The following is a 10,359-nucleotide window of genomic DNA, read 5'->3' on the forward strand; positions in this document are numbered from 1 at the left end:
CTTTCATCTGATGGTATTCATCCACTAACTCACATTTAAATATTGTGAGTTATGTTCATACAGACCATAATTACTAATATGATCAACTAGACAAAGATCTCTGAAACTAGAAATGGATTTGATCTATAGAATCAGACCTGGAACAGCAGTGCAGAGTGGGGTTTGAGATCCAGGGCTTTGAATCAGCCAGAATGGAAAATGTGACAAGAGGCTTTGCATAATTCACATCAATTATAATCATCTTCAGTTGAATTGAAAATAAGGCTTTTGGTCTCTTAAATGGAAAAAAGGTCGCAGAGGAGAGAGGGACTAACTAACTGTGGGGAAGAAAGGAATCATGGGGTAAAACGGGTGTGTGAGTATCTGCCAAAAACTTACAAGACCTTAGGAAGCTGGATAGAGGGGACTGCACTTTTCCCTGGCTCACCTAAAATTGTCATTACATTAAAGGATTACTTACAGAACTACTGCTTCCCCAAAATTATTCCTGCCTGACTAGCAGGACTTGTGAAACATCTAACTACAGCTGTCTGTTTTACTTCAAATAAAGCATGACCATGAAAAAGCTCTTTAGGGCCCCATTCAGCCCACTTATTCTCAGTACAAACCTTTGGTTTTGCCACTGCTGAGGTATCCAGGCTTAGGAGTGCACACAACAATTCAGAACACTGCTTCTGCAAGGCTGAAAGACCCTACAGCACCGACGGAGGAGGCATTTATGATAGTGAAGTTAATTTTGTGAATCAGTCTGAATGTAGCTCTGATTCTTTCTTTTAATTTGGTTTCCCATCTGTGTTCAGTAGTTATTTGCCTGGCTGGATTCTTGTAAAATCAAGCACTTTATAAGAGTACAGAGCAATGAGATGCTGCAAAAAGGGAGGTTATATAAATATAATCCAATTACATAAGCTTCTTCAGATGAATTGCACTTTCATTACCATAACCCTCTGCTACATCCTTGTTGTTTATTCATGCTATTAGTGGTTGAAGAGACTAGATGTTATTTCAGATGAGGAATCCCAGCCTTATTTTCTTTACTCGGTGAAGAATTTTGTTTTGAACATATGAACTGCTTGCAGGTCACATTGCCTCATTCTGTAGCTGCAAACACTAAATGTTTCTAAACATAGGGCTTTCTGAAGAATTTCAGAATTTCTTTACTACAGCATTTCCCTCTGTGCCATTTCCAGGATCAACTATGACCTCTAGCTATAATCTAACTCAAAGTTCATTGTCATTCTATGGGAAATGACAACAAACACTGGAGGGAAGAAAGTGCATGTGCTAGGCTTAGTAAGTAAGTAGACCAACAAGGCATCATGATTAGCTCTGTTTACAGGCTATTCCCTGACATCATACTATTCTTGATTTAGTTATTAACTAAAAGTTGTGGATTCTAAGCAGGTCCTTACTGTTCTCAGTGATTGATGGCATTGTTCCATTGTTTCTTTTAGAAACCAGTGAGGGGCAGCAGGTTTTCACATGGAAAATATTACTGTCTTTCATGTTTAAGGAAATACGGAGCTGTGAGTATCGCACACTTTATTATTGTAATGAATTCCATGCATCACCTCATTGAAGATTATAACAAATATGTCACTGTATGCTCCTGTAAATGAAAGCGATTTTTTGCTGTTTTGTAGAAGCTTGATGTACATGTTCTCTATAGCTGGGGAAAAAAAAAAAAAAAATGTCCTAACAGATGTGTCTGCAAAGCTGTAGAGTGCCTGTAGGATTGGTTTCATAAGTAAATCTATCACATGCACAGCACATATTGAGGCACTACTTTTAGAAATGAGGCCAGAATATTAGGATAAAAGAATGAGAAGAGCTTTGATTTATTAGCTGCAACTAGCTAGCTGAGTAACTGAATAGTCAGTGTTACTCAGAAATCTCTTTGTGCTTCAGAGAAATAACTGCTTGTTAACCAGACACACTATTAATACAGGTACTGTATCAGCCAGACTATTAAACGAAGCTGTAAACAGTAAAAATGTACCTTACAGTGAACACAACACATTCTTGCTTCTAGTGCCCCTACTGCGGTGGACTACATGCATGTGGTCTGTCTGTTGTCTTGATCCCAGCTACTCAGTTATGCCACAGGGAAGCGACCAGCCTGGAGGTCTGGAGCAAAGCATTTTGGTATGCCAGCCATTAATGCTCACCTGAGTGATAATGTGTGGCAATTAATAACCCAAGGGAATAATGATTTAAATCTGTATTTATTTATTTATTTATTTTGCTTCTGTTCATGAGAACAGAATAGCTAATCTGTTTTACAGAGAATTTCTCCATGGTTTCTTCATGAAGCTTTGAACCAGGGACCAAATCCTTGTTTGGCCAAACAATTTTCTGTATACCATTTGAAAATACATCTGGCAGTTGCCATTTGGACACACTCCTATCTCCTATCCTCAGCTGAAGACAACTTTCCTGCACAGCTTTTCAGTAACGTCTCAGTGTGTATATATAGTAAATATTTTGGTAGAAATTACAAGTGAAAATTAAAAGTCTAAATTGTTATGCTGTTAAACCCTGTGCAGCTGGTAATAATTCTATCCAGAATGAATGTAAGGAATAAATAGATCATAATTCTTTACTTGTAGTCCTATGCAGCCCTCTTTTCAAAGGCTTACATGACAAAACTGTTGATATTTTAATTTTCTAGTCAAAGGTAGCTGGAATATGAGTTCTTGTGGCCATGCCGTCACATCTTTGGAATGTTCTGTATTCCCACAACTGGGAAGAAGCTGGTAGCAAGAGTCACACATATCATCTTTGTGCTACCCAAGGATTGCTTAGTTTCCAGGCAAACACAACTAATCCAGTTTCCGTTCCTTTGTGCTGTCATATCAGTGTGAACAGAATGGAGCACATACACCTTCAGGTCCAAAAAACAAATGCAAATTGTCTTTCAGGTCAGTGGTGAAAATACTAATTATCTTTGAGTCCTGTCTGCCTCACACAACCAGCAGAACCAGTCATATTAAACACAGGTGTAGCAGTAGCAAAATAGGGTGGAATAACAAAGATTTGTCTGTGAAAACAATTCATAAATTAATAAAAGCATCAAGAAAGACAGTAAAAAGGTTTAAAGAATATGGCCTTGATTTGCTGCTCAGTCAGAGGTCTGTCTCACCAGGACAGCAGACAAAACCCGGCAAGTTCTAGCTTTGCAGAGAGCAGTGGCTACAGTGGATGTAGCACTGCATGCCTGTCAAGTCAGCTAATTTCTGCCCCATTGTGTGGTTGATACAGTGTTGAATACCATTTAATATTGCACACTATCTCTTTGCCTACATATTACTCATTGTACAGGACGAGCACACAGACAGAGTTAAGGATGACTGGTTAAATTTCTTAACTATTAAGAATTAAACTATGGAGAAAAATCTGCATTTAGTAATGCTTGGACTTCAGAGTAGTGCTAGAGGGGAGGGGAGGAGAAGGCAGAGTTTAGATATATTTTATGTTTTACACTTGTTAACTACCTTCTGTTTTCATGTTTTCTCCACTACCCTGTTTCATATAACTTAAAATATTTGTCTACATCATATTCCATATTACATTCTCTAACATTTCAAAATAAGAGCCAGCCTGAGCATACTTGAAGTAAAACTCCATCTCTTTCCTCCTGGCAGGAAAATAAGAATGAAATGTTGCACAATCGGGTGCTTCATTATCTTCAACAGTTCTTGTGAAAAACAAACAAACAAACAATTCCTTGTTAAGTAACAAATACAGGTGTGATTAAGTCTGTTCTGAAGTTAGATATAAATAAAATGCTCTTCTGATTTCTGTGTATAAGCCTGAGAAGACATTTGACACTCCCCCATCCTGTAGCCATGCAGTGAGTCGCCAGGAGGCAGCATTTACATGTTTCAACAAGCCTCTGTGTTTAAATTGCAATACGATGACATCTCATCACACAGAAAAAAGAGTTTATGCAGGAACTAAAGGGTAAAAACCAAGATTTTAAAAAAGCTTTAGCTATAATAAGACATCTGTTCGTTTTTTTCATGAAGTTGTAGTACTGTGATTCTACTAAGAAAAGGTAATATCTTCCAGCAGGCCAACAAACAATAATAAAAAAATAAATAAATGCAAAGTTTCCTGCATACAAGCCTTTCTTCAACTTCTTTTCTTTCATAAGAAAAGAAACTTCTTTTCATCAGACTGGCAGATGGTCACTAATGGGGTCCCTCAAGGCTCCATTTTAGGGCCAGTCCTCTTCAATGTTTTTATAAATGATTTGGGTGTAGGACCAGAAGGTGTTTTGAGCAAATTTGCCGATGACACCAAACTTGGAGGAGTTGTAGACTCAGCTGAGGGTAGAAAGGCCTTGCAGAGAGATCTGGACAGATTGGAGAGCTGGGCGATCACCAACCACATGAAGTTTAGCAAGAGCAAGTGCCGGGTCCTGCACCTGGGACAGGGCAACCCTGGCTATACGTACAGACTGGGCGATGAGATTCTGGAGAGCAGCCCCGCAGAGAGGGATCTGGGGGTTGTGGTTGACAGCAAGCTGAATATGAGCCAGCAGTGTGCCCTGGCAGCCAGGAGGGCCAACCATATCCTGGGGTGTATCAAGGATGGCACTGCTAGTCAGTCAAGGGAAGGAATTGTCCCACTCTAGTCTGCACTGGTGCAGCCTCATCTCGAGTAGTGTGTGCAGTTCTGGGCACCAAAGTACAAAAAGGACATGAAACGGTTGGAGAGTGTCCAGAGAAAGGCTATGAAGATGGTGAAGGGTTTAGAGGAGAAGACATATGAGGAGTGGCTGAGGTCACTTTCCCTGTTCAGCCTGGAAAAGAGGAGGCTGAGGGGAGACCTCATCATGGCCTACAGCTTCCTCATGAAGGGGAGTGGAAGGGCAGGTGCTGACCTATTCTCTGTAATCACCAGTGATAGGACCTGCAGGAATGGTGTTAAGCTGAGGCAAGGGAGGTTTAGGCTGGACATCAGGAAGAGGTTCTTCACTGAGAGGGTGGTTGCACACTGGAACAGGCTCCTCAGGGATGTAGTCACAGCACCAAGCCCGTCAGATTTTAAGAAGTGTTTGGACTGTGCTCTCAGTCATATAGTCTGAATTTCTGGGGACACCTGTGTGGAACCAGGAGTTGGACTGGTTGATCCCTGTGGGTCCCTTCCATCATGGGATATTCTTTGATTCTATAATTATACTGTAACTATATATAATGCGTAATATACAGAAACATATAACTTTTTTTTGGAAACAATTACATTCTACTAATGTGCTGATCACTGATCAAGGAAATGAGTTGGCAATTAGAGGAGTCATTTGTATGACAACAATTATATCCAGTTTCATGAAATGCAAAAACAATATCACAGTCTTTACTTCAGTCCTTTGGTATTTGAGCAAAATTCCTCTATTAGAGAGATTAAAAAAAAAAAAAAAAAAAAAAAAAAAGCAGTTCCAGAGATTCAGCAACTTTAATGATATTGCATCAGCAAATGTGTATGGATTTAGCTTTTGCTTATCAGAAATTTAGCTTTGGATTACTATGTAGGTAGGCTTTTAGTAGTACCACTGTTTGTAATTAGCATTTTCAGTGCAACGGAATTTGTCTGATCTTTTAAAAATGTCTAAAAACTGCACCACACTCAGGATAAGTAACAGCAAGCTATTAAGTAGTTACAACCTGACATTCTAATGCATGAGGGTCCCTAAAGCTAAAAGGGACCATAAAGTATTGGGAGAAGTACAGCTATGGCAAATCAGCCTATGGAACTATCTATGGAACCCAAGATATGAGGTTCATCTTTGGTGGAGAACCATCAACAGGATATGTGGGACTTGGGATAAGGTAGGTAGATCAAAGAATAAGAATGTTCTTCCTTCTACACTCCACTGCACACCTTTTGCAGAAAATATTTCCCTTCCTTCCCAGTGTAAAAGAACACTGCTGCTTGACTGAGATAATAGTACAGTCTTTTTATTCTCGATCTTCCATGTGTCAAACTCTCCTGCTTTTGTTCTTTGGCTGAAAATACACCTGCTGTAAAGCTTATTACCCTGACTGCTAAAAGGCAATGACTGGCATACTGGGCTGAACAGGTTTGGTCTCTGGATTTGCAAGCAGATAAATTGCAAAGTAGGGTTTATTCATTTTTCACCATTTTCCTATTGTATTTCAGTTGCCAGTTGGTCTCTTTTTTCCATTGCATTGAAATGACGGCATGCAAATGTTTGCAAATGAATGCTACAAAACACTTCTGAACCACCAGTTGATAACTGGTAATGCCTGTAAAGCATCTTTTGCTCAATGCATATTTGCTATTGCTCTGTTAGTCATGAGATAGAATTATGCTTCTTCTCTGTATTCCACATACTCACTTCTTGAACTTGCTGTGAAATTCTTTTGTTAGCTACTACCCTCTGCTCTGAATGCCTCAAGTCTTGTTACCCAGAATTTGTTTTTCTTTTCAGTTTCGCAACATTATTGGATATAGAAGCTCTGAGGTGAAGTTGACCAAAATATATTGAATTTTATCTTCTGATTCCTAAATTTGGGATGTAATTGATTACTGTCTGTCTCAGGATCTGATCATCCACTGTTAACCAAACTGATTATCATAATTCCATAGAACTGCATGTAGACGGAGCTCTGTAACCTCTCTCTTTACAAAACTTACAGCAGAAAACATCTGTCCATAAACATGTCAATAAGTGGAACATAAAGAAAAGGTAATACAGAAGAATTTTTTATAATAAAGTGAGATACTAAAAATATATTTTATGAAAATATTCTGCTCATCCTATTTCATTAGTATCTATACCTAGAATAATTTAAGACATTGGAGGATGAAATTAGATTATTTATGTTAGATATTTTATAAAGTCAATACAGTAGAACAAGACAGATATATGAATTGACCTTTTTCAATGCTTAGATAAAAACTGTCACTGAACTTACCACTGCATTTGAGGATATAATTGAAATAAGAAGGCATGAGGCACAAACTGCTTTTGGAAGAACTCGGTGGTACATGGAGATTTCTGTTTCAGTAGGATTCCTATCAAACTCTCCTCAAAAAGCAAAAGGAAAAAAGTGTTTTCCATGATTTTGTATCTTACTCCAGAATATCCTACATTACAAAAGAAAGTCTTTGCTTTCCTGCAGTTATAAATCAAGCAGTGATAAATCAAGCCAACCAACAAGATGGATGAAGAGATGTGATTGTAAAACTCATTTTTTTAAGCCATCAAACATTCTTTGCATGGGATTCCTGAAAAAAATTGGAGCTCACCAAAAATGTAGTTCTCTTCTCTGTGAAGCACAGTGAGCTTGTAGAAAGTTTCCAAAGCTTATTTATTGTTCAAATCCCTCTTGTCCTTACATTCATCCTAGTTAGGAAAGGTTTGTTCTTTACATAGCAAAGACTTTGTATTTTCACTTCTGGACCTAAACTTCCAAAGTTCAGGTCATTCCACTTCTGCTTCCACATGAAAAATGCTAAGACCTAGGAAGATCTGGTAAAAGATCTGATGGAGATGATCTCTGGATTTGTGATGAATCACAGACATGGAAGCCACAGAGAAAGAATGAAGAAGCAGAAGAGAGAATAAAGTGTTGCATTCTCTCTTCTCAATCAGAAGAGAGAAAGAAGGAATGTGTATTAATCAATTGTATAAAAGGCTTCAGGGAAGACAAAGGGAATAAATTCTTCATTTCTACAATGATCTGGAAAGAAATAATGGATTAAAATTCCATCATGGTGTATTCAAATTATATCAAGGAGTATTCAGATTAATCATAGAATCACAGAATGGTTGAGCTTGGAAGAGACCTCTGGAGATCATCTAGTCCAACACCGCTACTCAAGCGGGGTCACCAAATTAAGAACAATTTCAAGACAAAGGAAGTAACCACATTGGGTGGGGTTGGCACAGGGTCTCTATGGTTAGGTGCATTTCCAAACAGTTGATACAAATGCATCCTATGAACAGCTGATCCTGCCTTAGGGTACTAAATAGAGCCTGTGGCTGCCTAAAGCCGCTTTCATTTCTAACTGTCAAAGTTTGCAGACAGGCTTCCTAGGGAAACAAATTTCCTAGGATTGTGTTGTTGGTCCATCTTATTTCCTTAACTAGTCATATAATAAAGCGTTAGAAAGCTTTAAAAAATCTAACAGCTCCTTAACTTCTCACTCAGATGTTACACAGAAAGAAATGGGAAATAAAATTTTGTTGGCTTTTCTGCATGATTTTTGTTTATGTTTGGTTTTTGTTTGTTTTCCTGTAGAGTTTGGGGGTTATGCAGTGATCAATAAAGCACCTGGTCAATTTCTTTCTAAGCCCAGTTTGAGATAACAACCAAACAGGTATCATGCACCTTTACACTCGGGCCAGGTCCCCTTTTGAATGTTTTTTTAACTCCTCAATGTTTCTCATCATCAGTATTAGTTATTAAAATTTGGTCCTTTTAAAAATGGGTGTCTAAAAGTAAGTCCTTAAAATAATATTTGATTATTATCTTAAATGTTATGGTTCTTAAATGTTGTGTATTGTCAAGTCATAGAATCACAGAATCATAGAATATCCCAAGATGGAAAGGACCCACAGGGATCATCCAGTCCAACTCCTGGTTCCACACAGGTGTCCCCAGAAATTCAGACTATATGACTGAGAGCACAGTCCAAACACTTCTTAAAATCTGACGGGCTTGGTGCTGTGACTACATCCCTGAGGAGCCTGTTCCAGTGTGCAACCACCCTCTCAGTGAAGAACCTCTTCCTGATGTCTAGCCTGAACCCCATCACAGCTTGACTCCATTTCCTCAGATCATAGAATCATACAACCATTAATGTTGGAAAAGACCTTCAAGATCACCTAGTCCAACCATTGCTGGTCACCAGATAGAATAGACTCGCACCTGCCCCTCTGCTTCCCAACATGAGGAAGTTGTAGACTGTGATGAGGTCCCCCCCTCAGCCTCCTCTTTTCCAGGCTGAACAGGCTAAGTGACCTCAGCCGCTCCTTACACGTCTTCCCCTCTGGGCACTTCACCATCTTTGTAGCCCTCCTCTGGGCGCTCTCCAACAGTTTCACATCCTTTTTGTACTGGACACACTACTCAAGATGAGGCTGCACCAGTGCAGACTAGAGTGGGACAATTCCTTCCCTTGACTGACTAGCAGTGCCACCCTTGATACACCCCAGGATATGGTTGGTCCTCCTGGCTGCCAGGGCACACTGCTGGCTCATATTCAACTTGCTGTCAACCACAACCCCCAGATCCCTCTCTGCGGGGCTGCTCTCCAGAATCTCATCGCCCAGTCTGTACGTATAGCCAGGGTTGCCCTGTCCCAGGTGCAGGACCTGGCACTTGCTCTTGCTAAACTTCATGTGGCTGGTGATCGCCCAGCTCTCCAATCTGTCCAGATCTCTCTGCAAGGCCCTTCCAACCTTGACAATTCACTCCAATACGAATTTTTGCATGTTTGGGCTTTAAAACACACAAACAAACAAACAAAAAAATCAGCCCAGCTGCTTCTATACAGAATGATGGTCAAGCTGCATCTTTTCCTACAGGAAGTCCCTAAACTAGTAATGATTGCACAAAGCACTTCTGTAGCAATTGTAGCTTGTATTTTAGCCACTTCATCATGCATACATCTATAATGCTGTGATCATTTTGGCAGTGATCAAAGAGATGGCTTTTTTGGTTCATAGATTTTGCATAGTTGCATTTTCTGCAGGGAGAACTTCCAGAAGGGTTTAAGAAGGAAAGGAGTTTAATGTAATGCACATACATGTATATGTAAATGGATCCTTTCCAAAATAGTGTACATGTAAAAATATTCACTTTCTTGATCTATCTGGTTTTGGCTTTTAGCCAAAATTTCCAGGTCGCATTTATTTCAGTCTGCTAAAGACATGGTGAAAGCAGATGACTTTCTCTAAAATTTGCATGCCAATAACAGCCTGAAAAATGTATTTGAAGTTTTCCAGTAAAGTGTTGCATATTGAAATGTTTCTTGGACTTCCGAATATCAGCATGGATATAGAAATAATGAAATAATCTTATACATACAAAGTAGCCCAGTTTTCAATATTCTAACTTCAAGAATATTTTCATAAAGGCAGTGGCTTTCACGCAGGATGGGTGGGAATGAGATTTCAGAAGGAACTCTCAATTGTGTAGTATTTCACAAAAATAAACTATGGAAATATGTCCTTCATGGTTTCCAATTATAGAGATACCTTTCCTAAGAAAACCCTTCTCAGCAAATTTACTGTTCTTTTTTTTTTTTTTTTTTTTTTTTTTTTTTTTTTTTTACCTTATGTGGATGATTCTATATCCTAACAGGGTTTTCACACCTTCTTAT

Source organism: Aythya ferina (assembly GCF_964211825.1).
Source record: "Aythya ferina genome assembly, chromosome: Z".
Lineage (NCBI taxonomy): Eukaryota > Metazoa > Chordata > Aves > Anseriformes > Anatidae > Aythya > Aythya ferina.